This window comes from Motacilla alba, chromosome 6 (genome assembly GCF_015832195.1).
Source record: "Motacilla alba alba isolate MOTALB_02 chromosome 6, Motacilla_alba_V1.0_pri, whole genome shotgun sequence".
NCBI classification, from domain to species: domain Eukaryota; kingdom Metazoa; phylum Chordata; class Aves; order Passeriformes; family Motacillidae; genus Motacilla; species Motacilla alba.
The window spans coordinates 13,650,400-13,669,059 of record NC_052021.1 but is presented as its reverse complement, the minus strand read 5'-3'; the positions used below and the strand labels follow the sequence as shown (position 1 = coordinate 13,669,059).

General features: G+C 37.7%; 1 long non-coding RNA gene across 1 annotated transcript; it reads left to right on the top strand.

Annotated features, from left to right (window-relative positions):
• The first annotated feature begins 11,527 nt into the window (after positions 1-11,527).
• On the top strand, positions 11,528-17,373 carry LOC119702602. The gene is made up of 3 exons (XR_005257394.1): positions 11,528-11,571; positions 13,695-13,815; positions 16,563-17,373. It is a non-coding gene; the product is annotated as an uncharacterized LOC119702602 (long non-coding RNA).
• The last annotated feature ends 1,287 nt before the right edge of the window (positions 17,374-18,660 follow it).

Here is an 18,660-nt window from a genome sequence, read left to right as displayed (position 1 = left end):
GTTGTTTACTGATATTATAGCATTGTTGGCTAAATGCTGAGGTGTGTGTAAAGAGGAACAGCACTCTGCTTAGGCATCCAGTCCAACACAGAACTCTGCAAAAGGCTACTCTATTAATTACAAAATATATTGGTCTCACTAGCCAGAGTAACAAGACTGATCAATCCTTCTCAGCAATGAAAAATCAGACAATCTAAAATGTTAGTGTGGCAACAATGTATAGTTTGGGACCTAAGAAGTGCAATGACAATAACAGTAAAAATTCCCATTTATGGGGTACTTTATCAAACAAACGTCTCAGGGCACTACACAATAAAAACATAAGAAAATGAAATCAAACAGAACTGTGGGCTTGATTGAAGGGAAGCAATTGATCATTTTTCCTAAAAGCGTAATGAAAAAAACCAAAACTTTCATCTCTTGAGGTCTAACATAAAAGTTCAAAACCTGTTGCAGATGTGCAGTGCTAACATTCTAAAGCTGATTTTTTTCCTTGCTGATTCCAGATTTGTTCTGGCAGGGCACAGAATAGGGTGCCTAAAACACTAGATTGAAACCCATTTAGACTGAGCCTACCACCTTCTAATAGAAAAGCTTATTCGAGGATTATAGAAAAATGACTTAAATTTGAGGAAAAGTACAAGAGATTAGCGGATATAATCTCTGAAGCTTTGGATATTGTCTCTCCTTTTTTGGTATGCCAACATCGTTGTTTCAGGTTCATGCATGTGCCTCTTCTATGTGACTGCACCAAGTCACAAACCAGTTCCTTTCTCAAGTTCCTTTCTCTTGATACTGGAACTCCCATCCTGCATCCAGCTGCATGATGCAATTATGTCTGTAAATGCTTTTTTCCACCCTCTCAAAGTGCCAGAGAAGGCACTCCTCTTGGCAGATAGTTGAGGTGAAGATGCTTAAATATAGGAAATGCCATATCTGATGACTCATTTCACTGCCCACGCTCATTTCCATGCTCAGTGTGATGTCTATGTCAACTCTCAGGTCCAATGAATAATGATAAGCTCAATATAGCTTTTCATCAATATACTTTTCCTGGCATTCCCCACTCATTGATATTTCTCCCATGCTTGCTGAACAATCTGTTACCTCCAGTCATCTTTACTTGTATGAACCCAGACACTGCGAAGAGAAGGTGCCAGGCAAACAAAGAAGACTGGAAAGTCTTCACTACTGAGGAGCTTCATCAAACTGATCAGCCCAAACTGCATTACCTCTTTTGTGTGAATTCTGTCTGAGCAGCACAGTTCAATGCTAGAAACTAGTAAGCAGATTTAGAAAACAGACAACTGTCCAGGCAAACAGTGCTTATGCCGGCTGAGAGTCCAGAAAAAGCAGCTGCTGGTCTGCGCAAGGAATACATTTTATCTTCTCTTGTGAAGCAAGATAAAGCAAACATACATTCAGAAAAGTCTAAAACTAGGCTTGATTTCTCCAAACTTGAAAATAAATTTCACTTCTGTGTGTATTAGAGGCACTTGCAAAGGAGCAAATCTCTATTACTAAAGGTAATGAATAAACATGCTTTCTTTTCCTTATCCAGACAATTTAATCTCAAAGCTATTAATTTTTTCTTTTTTGAAAGATGTTGTAAAATACACATTTTGTAAATGCTTGTATCTTTGGACAAGTTTGTAATACCCTTCTGTAAAAAAAGTGGTTGAATTTTATCTAGTTTGCCATCAATGGAAAACCAGAAAGAAACACATCCCTGAATGTGTTTTGCAGGAGTTGCAAACATTTGTTGAATTATTAAGCATTCATTAGCATTTGTTAAATACTCTTTCTGGAATATTAGTCCCTATCAAGAGGTACTGTGCTGACTATGTGAGTGCAATTTTATTTCTAGATAGATTATAGATAATACAATAGCTTTTCATTACTTTTCTGATCAAAGTACATTAATACAAACAAACTTCTCTTAACTTCAGTAACCTGTCGAGGGAAATTGCTTTTCAGATCTCTGGGCCCATTCTGTTGTTCTGCTTCATTGTAAAAGTTTTACAGAGGCTTGTTTAGACTAACTTGATAGAGAGTACTCAGGGCAGTGGTGCATTAGGTGTAATGAGACAGGGTGCTCTCAGGTTTTGCTGGGGCAGGATGATCCTGAATGGGCAGCTCCTGGTCCACCTGGATGTCTCCTTTAGCTCAGCAATGCCAGATCCAGGATACTGATAAGTAACAGTCAGCTTTCATAGGCATAATGTGTCAAGTATTGTAGAGAGGATAACTTGCTTTAGTTTTCAAATTTGCACCAGAAAAAAAAGGAATTGCTTTCCTGAGGAAAATAACATATAATAAGTTTCAGTTCAGCAAGGTTTGGCCTGGAGTAGAAAGCCTACTCTAAACTTTGTCCTACTTTGCATTATTTTCTTATATGGCTACAATTACTATACCTTGTGGCTCCCAGGTTATGACCTTGTAGGACCAAAAAGAAAAAGACCATCTATGCCCCATTGGGTTTTATAAAGTTCTAATAACCTGCAGTGTTCCTTTCTGGAGTTCATCCATATGCTGCCATGGAGGTCATACCACTGATCTGACTGGTTGGAGAAAACACCAAAAATTATCTTTCCAGAAACAAACAAACAAAAGTTTTAAAATAATTAAGATATTTCATATTTAGTAGTTACATTTTCAGAGCTCTTTTTATCTTGGGCTTGAAATAAACCATGCATGCATGCAATGTCTTTTCCATTAATGACAACTTAAATATAAAAGTGTTCAAGCACTTTCTGCCCCAAAAGAAACTGTGATGTGTTACAGTTTCAGAAATCTATATTTTGATAATTCTTTGCCTTGAAAGAGAGAGGTTATTTAATGACTGATTTTACTTTAAAAAGCCCCTTCTACTTATAACTTTATTAATGTTCATTTTAAGTACACCTTTTTTGCAGTATAAGGTCTTTTTAATGACAATGAAACATATATACAATGTTTATGATCTGATTTAATGCTATTTTTAAATGAGAAAGTTATTAAAACATGAATCATGTTGCAGCCAATAAAAAATGAGAGGAATCACAGGAGCAAAGGCCCAGGCAGAAAGCTGTGGCTCTTTAATGTAGAAATATTTATTGTGAGATGCTATTAAATGGATCAGAGAGACTGAGCTTTTACTTCTTTACCACAGCCTTTACAGCAGATATGAGATTCAAACTCAATGCACACAGCACATGTCACTCTACATTTGCATTTGAGTCTTGCACAAAAACTATCTCAGAGTGCTTCAAGGAACTGAATAAAACAAATTCATTAAAAGACCATGAATGAGTTGCAAACTAGGAAATTGCTATTTGCAGGTGATAAAACCTTTGAAAAGAGGCTTTCTAAGCAGTGGGTGCTGTGATACATGGCCCACCTGAGAGAGCAGCCAAACCTAGTCTGGGGTTTGAAAGCCATGGGGACGGGCTCTGGGGCACATGGCTGAAGCAAGAAGGAGACAGGAATGGAAAGCTGAAGTAGCCAGAAGTACTTTGAACTCTCTCATAATTTCTGTGTCTTTGGTTAATATGAAGAGATGTCACCATACAGACAGTATGTGCCAGTAGAGAAGAACCAATAAGGGGGAAGGAGGGGTGTGCACTGAGAGGGAAAAAATTTTTTACTTTTTCACTCTAGGTCCATCAAAACCTGGCAGTCTTCAGTGATGGAAAAGATGCATAATATGATAAAGCTTGGTAACCAGCATGTGTGATTGAACAAACCAATGAAGAGATAATATTTGAAAGCTTTACAGCTTGGAAAGCTGTTAGCAAGCTGGTGTCCCCTTCATCATTTTTAATTTTACTTTTACTGCCCTTCATTTGCTTTGACGGGTTGATGTTGCCATGGTGCAGTTGAAATTCTCATAAAAGTGCTGTTACCCTTTCAAGATGGCTATTTTTTCCTAGGCTTTATACCACATTTTATAGTTATGTCAGAAGGTGCACTTGGTTTATGAATTCTCCAAGCTCTGAGACTGCTCTAAAAACTCTAGGTTGCAGTTCAGGCTTGCCTTTTAATTTCTGAGATTTAACAACCACTACGTCAGTGCATTATTTCCCCACATAATTAGAAAACTCATTTTAAATGTATCCTTTTGTTAATATGGGTAAAAAAAACTTCTGCTTGTCCCTCACCTTTTTGATCTGTAGTTTCTTAAACAACAACAATAGAAAGCATTTTTTTTCTGACTAAAGCTATGTGTGTCGTTTTTATACTATCTCCCAGTTTTTAATTGATTTGCCTGATGGAGGCAAATAATTCTAAAAGCTCTTTCTGCTCCTTGGAAATGCCATACTCAGTGTTCACAGAGATATTCTCACACTTTCAGCGAAATTTGATTCATGTCAGATGTGAATTGGTCCCATGATGCTTCTGCAATCACAATTAATTTCCCCTTCACTTGCTCTGTAGTAATTCAAGTAAAAGATCTACAGAGAGAAACTCTTGTCAATGGTGTTGTGAGTTCAACTTTTTGCAAGATGGTTTTCAAAATGAACATACACATATTGATAAACCTGAAAAAACTGTTAGTCATTAAGAACTGTCCTACATGACCCCTACTCAGTGTGAGCAACAGAGCAACTTCACAGCTGGATTGGAACTTTGGGGTGAGAGAGGACAGGCAGGGCCAGAAGGAACTTTTCTTGACTTTATACTCAAGTCCAGAAAAATTGTTCAAGAAAGATATGCCTGCTAAGGACAGCTCATGAAATTGGTTCATTAATTACAATTTCTGTTCTTTTTTTTGAAGAAAAAGAGACTTTACAGGTACTCTGTAGCTGCCTTTCACAGCAATATTGCTGCTAAGGGAAGGAAGAAGAGTTTCAGATGCCACTCTGTTGAGCTGGTATTTATTGGCTTCAGTTGAATTAGAAGCAAAATCAAAGCAAAATCAGAAGCTCTGATTTTGCTGTCTCTTCCAACAAGCCCTCCTGTAGGGTGCTGGGAAAGAGATGAAGTAATGTCATTAAAGGCAGCACAAACTAATACAGAGATGAACGCAAGTTGCACCCAGACACAACTTTATAAAAACCAGAATTTTTGCTGAAACCTAGTTTGGTCAAATTTCTGGAACTAACAGAAAATTAAATGAGCAAACAATGTTTAAATGTCAAATAAGAGTCAACAGGCAAACAAAATAAAGCACAAAACTGGCTTACTACAGGTAGTATCAGATACACCAGCTCTTAGAAGTACCTTGCTGAAACATTGGTGTTGAGGACCAAAAATTGGATCTGATTTGATGACTCTTTAGGCAAAAACTAAATAAAATCTCAGATGTCTATGCCTCAGGAGACCTACACTGTACTTTGTGTAGTCCAGCTTTAACAGGAAGAGCCATTATTAAAGCATTTCACAGCTTTGCTTTTCTCTGCTTCTCCTTACTTTTTTACAGTATAGAGTACTGTCCAGTGCTGTCATATTTGTATAATGTATTTTTGCATAGCATAAGGACTGTTTCCTCACCCAGGACTGACTTACATCCTTTAAGTAATAGAAGAACTTGGAATGTTTTTCTGGATTTATTATGCACTTTAGTAGTTTCCTCAAAATTTGAATGATACATTTAAAACTTGGAATTGAAAAGGAAAATTGTCTTTTAAAAACAGAACATTAGAAAACTAGGTATGTCAATCATCCAGGTATAGATTTGATAAGGTCATTTCAAAAAGAAACTTATATTTGCTCTTGCATACACTTGTAATTTAGTGAGGAGTGAAAAGGAGGTGGGAAACAAATGTTTGTGATTTAAGGGTATTATTACAGCATGAAGTGGCATTTTTTCTCCTAAGTTAATAGGTTTGTTCCTGTCACTCTTGCCAGAGTCCTGTGCAGGTCTATATTGTTATTTTATTTTAGCTGAATGACACTTTTAATGTCATTGTAATCATGGTGTGTCCTTAAAACTGTATCATTTTGTTTTGGTCTCTAGTTAAATACTTTCCCCCTTAATTGCCTTTTCATTCAACCAGAAGACTTATAATGGCAACCACAGCACAGCTGAAAAGCAATTCATTGTACCAGTCAGAGACTCTCATAATGGAGCACCTTAATAAGAGCAAGTTCTGTACTTCTTGAAGGCACAAGATAAATTAGGTTCATAGTCCATTATTTGAACAAGGGTATCTGACTTATGGCAAATCTATCTGAAAGAGTATTGTAGAATTGTATTTTATCTTTAAGAAATGTGTTTTCTAAAAGTAAGATATTTGCTTCTGTTGCAGTAAAGGATTTAAACAGAAGAATTTCTCTCTAATGTTTGTTGAATCATACTAGAATGATGAGGTAGAACCGAGCCATACATCAAACAACCAGTGTTAAAAACTTAGAATTGTATTTTATTTCAGGAGGGAAGGCTGAGCACAGGATGCCGAATGGTTTCACCAAGAGCACACTCCCTCTCCCTTATTTACCAAGCTGTATATACAATGGAGAAGGTGACAGCGCCCTTCAACTTTTTCTACTGCTGAAATTTACGGATGTGCACATTTCCTTTTTCTTCTGTGAAGAACATCACACTGGCAGAGCTGGAGACTGCATTTCTCTAACTCTGTAAAACTGCAATGATATAAAGAAAAGCAAGATACTCGTTGGGTAGATTTTTCTGTAGGTGCCCTATCAGTTTGTCCTCTTTGTCAAGCATAGAGCTGAGAATAGGTGAAAAGAGAACTTTGCCTTTCTTCCAAAGCCTTATTTTTTTGGCCTTGGCTTTTCCTTGCTGTGTGGTAACAGCTAAGAAGTACCACAGGTAGTGTTTTCTGTGGTGTCCATTTTCTAATGAGGAGTTTTCTAATTTAGACGTTGAAATGATACTAAGAAATCATTTTTTTGTGTGCCTGTCAGGCATCATCAGACAACTACTGATGTCAGTGTGACCTGGAAGGGATTCAGACTTATGGTTTACCATCTGAGAAATGCTATAATGAACTGAAACTTCCTTTACAATATCCTCTGGTTTTGGCTTAAATAATGCCATCGGATTCAATTTTCTCAGGCAAACACACGTTTCTAATTTTTACCACAATCAAGAGGTCAGCCAATTCTTTATTAATATTTCTTGATCCATGGCTAAATACACAGAAGATTTGAGGAAATAAGTTACTCTTTGTATAAGACTTAAGGCATAAATGGAAAGGAGATTTACTGTGATTTCTGATCCATCTTACCAAAACCTTCATTCAACTCCCTCAGTTTCCTTGGGTGGCATGTTGAACTCCTATTCCTGGAGAAGAGATATTTCACATGGAACAAATAGATGAGGTTTCTGGTTAAAAAAAACATTTATTTTAAGTATGTAATTGACCATTCTTGCTATGTTATCTACTACAATTCTGTTCACAATGTTACTTTCTGAATAGTGAGCCAATGACCAGTGCTCAAAGCACTCAGTCTCCCTGGCCCCAGAGTGGAAGAAGGCATTCTGTAGGCTGACTGCACAGCCATTGAGCTAAAGTGGAGACAGGAACAAATCCAAGGTGGGTCAGTTTGGCATGGCAATGCCATGCAATGGTTCTGCAAAAAATAGGGTTTCATGATTGGTAACAAGAGTTAAGTCTGGCCATGCCGTTTCTCCCTCTCATGGATACAGATTGCCTTCCTAGCAGGTGGAGATAATGGACTGCTTAAGTCCTTCTGGTGAAGTTGCTTTGATTTAGAGTAGTGGATATATGGTGTTGCAGGTCTTTACAGTGATTATTGGAAATTCTGCAATAGAAATTAAGTCAGTCAAAACAGAAAGACCAAGAAAAGCTTTACAGCTGCTACTTCCAGCTGTTAAGGGTCCATAGCTGTTGGGTACCATTTTCCTCTTTTTCTCTTTCCTAAATAATGGGCCAGATGCTGTGCTGTTGTCACAGCTGCTACATTGTGCTCTCTTTCCTTTGATTTGCAGACTCAGACTCTGGCCTAAGAATCTCCAAGTGAAATTAGGAGGACTGTGCATCCATGTGTAGTTAATATCATCAAAAGACATCTGATATTTAAAACTTTAGTTTGTGGAAGCCATTTTGGGAACAGACTTCCTGAGTTGTGAAGCCTCTTAAATATGCCAGTGTAGACAGTTTCCAAAATGCAAGAAATGTCTCCGAAAAGATTACAGCCTGATGTCTAGCACTTTGAGATATTCCAGTAGGAGCATGACTTTTATTAGACTTCTATTAAAGTTGACTTACGATTATAGAGAGTTTTTCCTTGATATTCAAATATTAACACACCTACTTTAAAATTTGAGTGTTTACTGTTACCTTTCAAGTAACACCTTTCTCAGAAGGGATTAAGAGGCCCAACGTTTTAACGCAATTTCATATGGACAATTAAATGGATCTGTGATATGATAGACATGACATAGCTTCTGCAACTGAATATTTTACAATAATAAACACAAAAAATACACAGTATTGTGATTGGAATAGAGCAGATATCTTTGCTGGGAAAAAAATATTCTCTGGAGAAAAAAGTAATTAGTGTCAGTTTTCCTTCAAAAACTTTTTACAAAAAGCATTCTATTTTCCATATTAATGATATAAACCTTATCTTATGCTTTAATAGCATCTGGTTGGCCTCAATTTTTAATCAATAGTTTTTACTTTTCTGAATTCTGGGACAGTAATTTTATTCTTAGCGTTTTCTCTTCAGTCACTACTGCATTTTGAGGTGTCCATGCCTGGTTTTATATCCAAGGCTTCTGAAGATTGGAGTTTGGGGATCCTGAGAGTGTTTCTTGTGGAGATTTTTTCTTGGAAGAAATTTATCATGAATAGCTGGGTGGATTCTGGTGCAGCTGAAGTGTCGGATACCAAGGCAAATGACATTGCTTAAAAATGATGGCCATGAAATGCAAGTACATTGCAAATCACTCAGCTGCGGAGTCTTGGAATAAAAGCACTACAGGGCTGATGTATGGACTGATGTTGCCATTTAATGTGGTTTCCCAGCAAACCTTTCATAAAATTCATGACTGTAGCTGACCTCTGTTACTGTGTTCCTCTTAGGGAAAAAAAAAAGGCTATAATCCAGCTCTCTACAGCAGTGCACTGAAAAGTGATGTGTGATGTGAAGCAAGGTGAGGGGAATCATGTTCACTTCACCACAGACACTAAAGGTGAGCCTGTAGTCAAGCAGTTGATTAAATGTCACAGCATATTCGACAGTCTTCCAGGCTGACAAGGTTCTATTCTGACCAGCTTCAAACTAAGAGCCTCATTCACATTTTCTACCAGCTTTACTCCATTGCCTGTGCTGCTTTGAAAATGTTGCATCTGTAACAGCAGAATCAGCCATCAGCTGCCAGCAGGTAACACAGAGCTTCTTTATGTTACAGTTACCACAAAATACTAGACAAGACACTGTTTGTAATCTTTTGCTCCTGTATTAGCTATAGTTATTTGGTTTTTTGCTTAATGCATGGCTGTGAGAGCTGATTTTCCCTGAAATCAGCAATTCTGGCCTGTCCTAGAGAGTCTTGGCTTCTCGTGTAGAAATTGGAGTACTGTTTTTTGCCTCCACTATAGCTTACAGTCAAGGGACAGCTGCTGATGTATGTTAAGTTGCCACAGCAACTGAAAATATAAGAATGCCCCAGCAGCTTGAATTTGAGGCAAAAGGTCTGGTTGGTAGACATGGTCGTGTCTGAGCCACCTCCAGAGAGAGCAGAAAGTAATAGAGGTGGAGGAAAGTGTAATGAAAATGTGAAAAGATGCAAAGAGTTTCTAATCAGAAGGATGATGAGGAATCATTTGTTTTCTTCCTAGCTCTGTGTAAAATGGTAAATGAAAATCCACCTCTCCTTACAACTTCCTTTTCTTTCAACTTCTCACTCCTTTAAAGTACCTCTTCAAGTTGTGAGAGCTGAGATGGTGTAGTCTTTCATATGTGAGATTGATTCCATATTTTAGGAAATGGAAAATGAGCTGTTACTGTAAGTGTGCACTTCTGTCACTATTACCAGCTAAAGCCAATTTAGCCCTTCTGTTCCCTCAGGTAAAATTAATAAGCAAATGTAGGCACAATGCTTTTGGCTGCTTGTGAATCTCTGCCTTTTTTTGGGTGAAAACTGAATACAAATTGAGGGCACGGTGTGTCCAGATCACCTGTGTGATCGTGATACTCCACCTATCAGCAGGGCACACCACACTCGATATACTTCTCTAGGAGAGTGGTGTGTTAGTCCTTAAAGGTCTGGGGCACAGCTGAGGCAATTGCTTTCTTGTTCCTACCTCCACTTGTCTCTTCCTGTGTATGTGGGGGTGTCTGTATGTAAATGAGAGAGGTACAACTGGATGAAGAGGCAGGAAAATGTTCTGTGATGATGTGTTAGTGATGCAGGGTTTACCTGCTAGACAATGAGCCCAAAGTTAGTTTTAAATTAGCTAGCAAAACTACCCTCCCAGCAGGGTTTTGATAGCATATGGTGGCAGCTGCAAGTCAGAGCTTCCACAATTCCACCCAACTTCTTGCCCAAACAAGCTGTATGTATAGTAATACAGTGCAGCAGTGTAAAAAAATTTACAATATAATTAATTTTTTTTATTCTTGTTCTCTATGGACTATATAGTCCCTGCCTGTTATTTTATTTACTCCATAGCTATTCTTGTTTTGCAGTTATTTCCTTTAGATTGTAGCTCTAAGGTCAGTCTAAGGACAAGATGTTCTTTCCAGAGATGAGTTGTGAACAGTAACAAGTAGGCTGTGTAAATGCTTCTTTCTTCTGTGTCACTCTGAAAACCGAGCTTGGGGAAAAAAAATAGCCTCCTTCAACTCAGGATTTAGATCCTAAATTCAGATTTTGAGGTTGACATCGCTCCTTTGATTCCTCCAAGTAAATTACAAAAGAGTAGTTACGAGGTGATCCAAAGGCATGCCTGTGGAAGTTGTAGTTCTCCAGGCTGAGATTGATTTTTGTAGCCACTAAGATGTAGAGGACAGGATAAGTTGTTTTGGTTTGTTTTGGGTTTTTTTGTTTTGTTTTGTTTTGTTTTTCTATTTCACTTGATAATTTTTTTCAATAATCCCATGCCATTTTTTCTCTATTTTTAAAATACTCTTTAGATTCAAAAACAATGTTACAGATCTTGCATCATACTGGAAGCATCTGTACGTTGCTAGGACATTAATACAACTGCAAGAGGAAAGGCCACCTTGCTAAGTATTTGCTCCATGAGGGCAGAGGATTTTAACATCCAGATAGAACAATTGATTAATAGAAATGGAGAGAGTAGTTGTAGTATCAGTCTCTGCTCCTCTATCTCTTTCTTCTTCTGGACAATATAAATGTGCTGGTGGTACTAAATGCCTTCATTCGTAAGTGAGTACAATAAAGATTAGTCTTTAATTATTTCTGGCATATGTCCTTTAAATTCAAAGCCTGTAAATCGCAATGGGCAAAGGGTAATATGTCTTAACAGGTTACACCTCCCGAAGGATTTGTTGATTGACATCAAAATTGTTTCCCCTCCCTCTCTTCTGACTGACAGAATGACAGGTGTGAAGTGATGGCAGTGTGCTGTAATAATGTGTCAAAAGACCTTAAATCAAGACTAATGTGGCTTCAACGATAAGCTCCCAAAGGTTTGTATGGCAGAAAATGGAACTGTAGGGCAGATTCATCTTGGGACTATTATATCTTTGCACTTTCTAAAAGTGCTTTTTCGTTAGGGTCCTTGGCTGATTACAGGGCAGTAGTTTTAGAAGTATTTCTTTTTACAAAGCCAACCATAGAGAGAAAAACATTTCTAAGCTTACTACTATGACAAACTTATATCTAGTGGGGTTTTTTTCACAGTATTTTTAGTATATATGTAATCCAGAACCTGATATATATAAAACAAGTACTTGTTGCAGCAGCTACTGGTGGTCACTCTTTTGGACAAAATGCAACATTTATTGCTTGAGGAAACAGTAGAAAGGCAGTGAGCATAATAAAGGGTGAATACACAGAGAGACTCTCTCATTTAAGCCACCTCTGATGTGCAGTTTGTGCAGAATTGTGTGACCAAGAGGGAAACTGGAAATGCTCTGTTGCTGCTCCAGCTTCCTGCTTCTGTATTTCTTCCTGCGGAAACATTATGAAAAAATTAGAATAGAAGGAAAGCCAACTGAGGCAAAAATGAAGTAAATAAAGTTATGTAATAAATCAAATTGAAATCATAGGCAGTCCCTTAATTTTAAAACTGTAGGTCAGTTTAAGAAAAAATCAACTCCAAAAATTGCTAACTGACAGCAAAGTAATAGTCATGACAAGTTTGGAGAAACATGCTCTACCCCTGTGTCAGAGCACAACTGGGAGCTATTTCTGACAGAGAGGAGTCTATGCACAGAAAGAGAAAATATTTCAAATTTTACACAGTAACATGAGTGAAATTTAGTGTTTGGGAGGAGAAGGAAAAGGTCTGTGGTCATGGACATAAATTAACACAAAAATTAATAATTAAACACTAGAAGAATGCAAAATTAAGACTTCATTAAATCATTGCTTAAATAAGCTGGCTTGAAAGTAAGAGTATTAATAAACATCCTAATTTCTTCAGAAAAAGCCAAACCACAATTTCCTCCTCCTTATCCCCAAGGAAGACCTAACCAGTGAGCTGCCATTGAATATTTACGAAACAAGAAATAAATGTTGCTTGAAATTTGTTCCCTCAATGAAGCGGGCAGCAGCAACTGAGCAGTGTCAATCTCTCTGCCATCTCCTATCTACAGCTTTAAGATCAATAATTAAAAAAGAAAAACAAAACCAATGCAACAAAATTGGATAATCACGGCAGTTTTCAGTGCATTATATTTAGATGTACTCAGTCTCTTCGTGCCTCTGTAAACTTCCCCAGCCCATGGGCACTTTCAGCTTCATGGAAGCAGTCTCCTGGCCCATAATCATGGTCTAGAGGAAAAATCTGATTCACAGAACTGATTTTCAAGTTAGGCTGTTCCAAAATGTCTACAACCAGTAAATAACAAGGCCACCAGCACACAAGACAAAGCACACAAATAGTCAGTCAGTAATTTACACAATAGACCCCATTCAATGGCAGTACACTGCTAATGGCTGCCGTAGAATGTCTCCTTTTCACATCCAAAATGTGGGGTTTGAGAAAATTTTCCTTTTCCATTTCTTTCCCTCTCTTTATTTGTCTTTTTAACTAAGTCCTTCTAGCCATCTTTGTGGAAGAGCAATTATAACTGAGAAAAATAAATATTTTACCAAAAAATTGGCCTTGCTTTCTACCCAAAGAAGATTTTTTCCCTTTTTTTTCCTTAAAGGTGAAGCTGAGAGCTGGTTATTTTGATTGTCTTGATGTTATTGATAGTACATAAAGCACTGCGAAAACATGCAAAGTCTAAACCCCTCCATCCAAGCAGCCATTATAGGAAATGTTTCCGTTGGAAAAGATGGTAACATATGAAAATATTCCTAAATCTCATTTTTCCTCTGAAGCACTACTTAACCCTCAGGCAATAAATTTCACTGAACTCACTGAAGTGAGAAATGGACCCTTTTAATAAGGCTTTTAACTACACATCTTAATGAAACTTAAACAAATGGTGTCCCTGCCACTAAGTTGGCTGCATGTGTGTTTATGTATACTATGTAAGAAGAATAGATATTTTTCATATTTAGAGATTTACTGTTCTATGGTAATTTTCAAACAGCACTGGAAAATAAACAGACAATTCTTTCTTTTTAATAACTGCAGTTTCCCAGCTTTCTTCTTTACCTGAGTAATGACCACCAGGAGGGGCTTCACAGCAGCTTGTTTTGTTCCTAGATCCATAAAAATATGTGCATTTGCCTACAAGGACAGTACGCATTTTAAGGTACAATTTTCTTTATTTGACTCATTTGCTTCTTTCTTTCTTTGAAGACAAATCACATCTCTGACCTGTGACACTGGCTAACATGTGCTGTGGGCTGTGCAAAGGGAAATTTCCTATATCCAGGCATTCACTTTGCATAAGTTAAGGCTCTGCGTGCTACTCTTGTCCCCATTCCTTTCTAATTTTAGTGAATTTTGTGTTTTATAAAACAGGCTGTTTCAAATGTGAATAAATCTGTATGTCAAACCCACCCTCTTCCCCACAAATACAAATCTGAATACGAATGTCAGGACCCGTGCACATGCCTAGTTTCTGTATGAGGCATTCTGCCTATCTGGAGAAGCGATTTGACTTCTCAGTATTGCATTAGACCACTGTCATTAACGACAGAGGTGTCATTTTGATGTGATCTGTGAGGCAGTAGAAGCTTTGAAGTTGAAAGATAGAACAGACATGGATAAATTGTGCTCGGAGTATGCTGCTATTGCACCATTATTGCTGGCAATTATTTCACCAAGTGACACATCTGATAAAAAGTCATCCGCCTTGCTATGGAAAGAAACCACAGTTCGCTGGAGCACGTGGTAGATCTGTCGATTTCAGAGTGGGAGAAAAAGCTCATTAGCTTTGGCCTGATCATTCTGCACCAACCACGAACTCTTTTGCATTGTTCTCCCCCCATCCTCATGTTTTCAGTTGGTTTCCTTTCCTGATCTAGCACTTGTGCTTTTCTGTTTTAATGTTTGGCCATTTGCTCTGTCTTCTCTTCTCCATTCCACTTTCTCCAACACATCCTTTCTTAGTGATGTGCCAAACATGCTTCCTGCTTCTCTTACCCTCTTCCTTAACAATTTTGAATAATGTTAATCTCTTTGTTGGTCTCATAAAATAGGGGGTTAAGAACTTTCTTTTAATCTGCAGAGCACGTGAAATCTAACTGCTCCAAATAAATAATAGCAGTCTCCATGTAATTAAATTTCAGGTTAACTTTAAACATGGAGTACAGGTTTGCTCCTTCAGTTATGCACCATGGGCTGAGTTCTTAAGTGGGCTCATATTGCAGGGCTAGTAGCAACCTTTCAAATAAACTTTGTGAACAGAAAAAGGGTAAATGAAATCACATTTTTAAGTACATAGGGTAACAGGGTGAGATACAAAGACATATTTTGTCATCAATTTTTTTATCTGACTAGCAAAAGAACCCCAAAACTACAGTGTAGGTATATCAAGAAAACAATTACATTGCTAGAGGACTTCCTTTTCACACTAAAGGATTCTGGACACAGCAATAGGTCACTGTCCAGAAACACGGGCTTTACCAGGGTTCTGCTACTGAGTCCTGGGGATTTAAATCTTCAAAGTCTTACAGACAGTATTATTTTTGCTCTAAATTAATGGTGCGGTCTAATCCTGGTAATTATGTCTTCATAAGTATAGCCAAGAGACAGGTGATTTAACTGACTCTGTCCCACTCAGAATAGGCCTCCAGGTCAGAGGTGTATTAATGAGAGAACGGCTGGAGGATGATGAGCAGATCCTGCAGCCTCCAACAGCACTGAATGGACTACAAGGGACTCTATAGAAAATAACTTCCAGCTAATAACTGTACAAATCATCCTGCAGATCCAGCTGTTATCAGGACTGCAAGCATTCATGTTGTTTGTTCTTGGAGGAGGCCCACGTGGTTGTGTCAAAGCCCAGACCACGTAGAGATTCCCCAGTGATCACTGTACAGCACACCATGATGTTTTAAGGGTACAGGAATCAAATTTACATCAGTTCCTTCCAGGACTCATATCCTGTGCCAGCAGAAGTGGAAAAGATACTGTTTTATAGGGAGCTTCTTTGATCAGTATTCTTGATGTGTATCCTAGTGGTAGGATGTAGCAATGATCATAACACTATTAAAATTACTACATACTGTGAAGCTAAATGTTAAAGGGGAAAAAGCTAAGCATGTTCTGTGGCTAGTACCAGCTACTATTTGCAGTAGTAAAGCATGTTATGCATGTTGGGCATGTCATTCACTGACTGACCCCTTTCATTCTGAAAGGGATTTCCAGGCATATCTTGGGTATTTTTAGCAAAAGTGGATGAAAAACATAATTTAAAACAAGAATAGATTTTCCTATTGTTTATAGAAACAGTTTTGATTTCCTAGTGGCAAGCAAAGGGCATGAGGGTAATAATTGACCTGAAGAAAGAATGTGAATTAGAAAGGGCAATAATCCTTGGAGCTTCCCCTGATGCTGGAAAGTAGTGGGTTTCCTTCTGGCCAAAGCAAAGTTTTCAGTGAGATTGGACATGTCAAAGCAGGTTACAAAAACCAGACTGCTGATTTCCCTAAAAAACACCCTACAGATGTTTGAGCACACATTTACAGAACTATTTCTTAAAAGTCCAGCTACAACAAATTGAATCAAATGGCTGCAAGGAGTTCCATTGCTTGGTGCCCTGATCTTCCCTGCAAATTCTTTGGGCAGAGTCCAAGTATGAGAAATACTTGCAAAACCTAGTAACGTATCCTTGCGGAAACTGATCCAACAGCGCAAGGAAAGAGGAATTCTAAAACAACTGGCAAATGCAGAAGGGATTTCTTTGTCATACTTGCCATCCATACAAATGACTGGGTTACCCAGCTACCCAAATTTCTATCTGTGTCCATATCCCTTCAGTGTCCCCTCTCAGCTCAATTGTCAGATGTAATAGTCTACTCACCTAATCATCTCTTATTTTTCTCCTTTCAGGTTTCCATGTCAGTGTATGGGATTTTAAATAATGTGATAATTTTCATAACCTGCTTGGACTTGATTCACTAACCTACTGTGTTTCAAGAAGCAGCTCATCAGCATGGGTGACTGCATGGTAGCCTAACCTGAAAACCTTCCAGGTTTCCTAAATTCCACTGTCTTGCACATGTTTATTGTAACTTCATAGCAACTATGTCCATATACAGAATGATGAAAGGGTGTTTCTTTTCATTATCTGACTAGAATATTGCTGAAGAAACAATGAAGCTTGTGTATTATGAAACAACAGAACAGGGATGTCTGATCATGTGCAGAGGGGGGATAAGAAATTAATTTTACAGCGCCCTTCAGAAAGTCCATCAGAAGGAAAAGTTATCCTCGAAACCTACTCTTCCTCAGTGTGAAAATTATATATATGTACAAATCGTGGGTTTTCTTGGCTTCTGGTGTCACCAGAGTTGTCTTGGAAGTAAAGGAACAATCCTGCTTCCATTAATTCCAAACATTAAACAACTATGATATTAACATTTAAAAATGCTTTGCATTCAAGCTGTTCACCTGGAGTGAAGGGCTAACTGATTCAGTCTGCACACATAGATTATGCATCCTACATGTAAAGTCTTTGATCCATGATAAAACCAACATCTGTTGATCTGTTTTGCACTGCATCTTGCAATGAATGCTTTTCAATATATGTATTTCATTGTATCTGTTGTTGAAAAAAAGAGTTTACTGGATAACACTTGAATGAATTAACTGAAAAATGAACAGATATATTTAAAGCTTCTCAAGAGTCAGTGGTTTCAAATGCAATAAAATATTTTACAAGTCCTTACTGTGGTTTGATTTCCAAGACGCTGGGGAGAGCCTAACACAAGGATGTTGGAAAGAGGAGTTTCTTTTTCCAAGCAGAAAAAAAAGTGGAAATTGAATGAAGTTGTAAAAATATTAAGAAGTGCTTTGGAGTGTTCATCTCTCTCCAGCATCTCCACTGGGATACTTTGAACTCACTCTCCCACTGACTGTAAGATTTTTTTTTTGACAGAAAGTGTCTGGTTACTGGACACTTGTGTCTCATTGGTGAAAAAAAAACTGGGAAAGTAAAACCTGGCAAACTAGACCCAGAGGTAGGTGAAAATTTTAGCATAATGAATGTTTTGAAAAAAAGTATATTAATAAATGTGTGTTTTAAGACCTGGAGCATGGGAAAAGGGGAGTGCTTTTTGAAGAGGTCAGTCAAGTACATACAGCCAGGAATCAAGCTTAGGGTCTTTGATTGCCCTTACTTAGAAATAGGTCTGAATGTCTTCTGTCTTTGAAGTAAAAGAAAATTTACAGTCTTTTTTAAAATAGGTTTTTTTCCCCAGAGGCTTCAGGTGGCAAAGGGCAGACTTGTAGTAAGTAAGGAAGGACTGAAAAGAGACTAATTTTTTTTCTTTGGGGAGTGTTTTTTTTCTTTGTTTTAGATTGTTGGGTTGTTTGTTTGTTTGTTTTTTTTTGGCGGGGGGGTTTTGCTTTTTTTAGGAGATTAATGGTGTCAACCTTAATGGCAAGGTTATTTTTTAGCGGAATGCCAGCATGCATTTGGTACATGCACACAACCTTACAGATTCCAAAAGGAGACTCTTTTCTTAAGCCTATACCGATACCGTTGCATGCAGGATGATACCTTACTCCCTGCAATGGAAACATAGTTCAAAACTTACAGATAATTTTTAAATGCGCTCATCATGACAAAGTAGAAAATCTTGGGCTGTTTAGCAAAATTATCAATCCATCTTAACTTGACCTATCAGATCTAAAAGTGATATGAAATGTCTGTTCAACCATGTAAAGTAGCTAAATTATACCAGACTTTATCTGTATTCAACAACACAGCTGGTGTTAGGGTGCCATTTGTTGCTAGCGCAGAATTACTCATTTTTAGTACCCACAGCATCCTCCATTGCAGCTGATATTAATTATTATTAGCAAGGAGTATGATTCTGGAGTGTAAGCAAGAGAGAAAGTCTGTTGGGTTAGTCTTCAGTCAAAGTATTGATAGCATTGGTTTCATGAATGTGGTAATATTTATGACTTGGTGATACAAGTTACT